Source organism: Haliotis asinina, chromosome 3 (genome assembly GCF_037392515.1).
Source record: "Haliotis asinina isolate JCU_RB_2024 chromosome 3, JCU_Hal_asi_v2, whole genome shotgun sequence".
Classification (NCBI taxonomy): Eukaryota; Metazoa; Mollusca; class Gastropoda; order Lepetellida; family Haliotidae; genus Haliotis; species Haliotis asinina.
This window is the reverse complement of record NC_090282.1, coordinates 9,448,349-9,449,650: the sequence shown is the minus strand read 5'-3', so window position 1 is coordinate 9,449,650 and position 1,302 is coordinate 9,448,349.

Sequence of the window (1,302 nt, the reverse complement as noted above, 5' to 3'; positions counted from 1 at the left end):
GGGCTTTTTGTGGTGTGTTAGGAAAAGTATTATGCCCATTAAATGGCCAGCAAACGACTGCCAGTATGGCGGACCCAAGTGGGACACTGGAAGAAAGGATTGCATGGACCCATGCATTGACAAGATGGCATTGGAACAGTTCTTCTGTATGCAATGGTATGTCGGTTTTCATCTGTAGAGGGGTCATCTCTATAAAGGAGAAATGCTTTCCCTCTTATGGGGACGACATTGTCTGGACATCAATCGTCGCTGAACGCGATGTCCTTAATGAAGTGCAAATGGGAAATATGTAAGCATTTAACTATTTTATTTATATGAAATAAAATGAAGATTCGTCATTCTAATGTTATGTAAATTAGCTTCATTATTGACTCATTAGTCTTTTCATATCAGTAGTTATGTGCTGATTGTTGTTTCGATGTCATTCACAACAGAAACTTTGTAACTGCAGCAGATCTATCGCCACTAGAAGTAGGAAAAAAGTAGTGATCCAGCTGTACATTTGCCATGATGAAAATGATGTTCGAGATACATGTGCGCCCTCGATATGTTCAGCTGTCATAACCAGCTCACCCATCTCGTTTACAACTTACACATTTCTGTAGGTAAATATATCTCACATAGCAAAGAAAGCTTGAGTGAACATGGCATGGTCAGGCTGGTAAAGGCTCATCAGCTCAGTACCCTTGCCACCTCTATGCCCAGCCCAGCCCAGCCCAGCCCAGACAGTGAATGGGACTTCTCCCAGGAAAGACGGTCTTATCGAAACCACCAAGAACTTTCCTGAGAACACAAAGGCTTCCAAACAATAAAGCCTGTGTCAAAGGGGCTGTGCTCCCGGTGAAGAGATCAGGAGGTACCCAGAACAATCGGGAATCTGATGGCAGTGTACTTGTGATGCAAGAGACACATTTCAAAGACAATGTCCGCATATCAAGCATGCTGTTCCTGAATCATGTCAGTCACGCTGCTGTCATAAGAGACCGAATCCACAGGCTTTTCTCGTAAGGCTGTATATGGGAAGCCTATTCCAAAGAAGTTTAACGGCATGATTTTCCATGACGCCCGGGACATGTCCAGGATCATACTATGGATGAACCTCGGAGCCAAAGGCAGACATGGGTTTTTTTCGAAACCAAATAGCTGGACTATACTAATATAAGGTTTGCCACGCCTATTTGAGGCGGATATTTGCGTTCCCGAGCCTTTTACATGTAATCAATAAACTACTTGATGTAGTTGCAACCTGTGTTACACGCGACATGATTAGATGTCCACAGTTAATATTTTATGAGTTTTCAG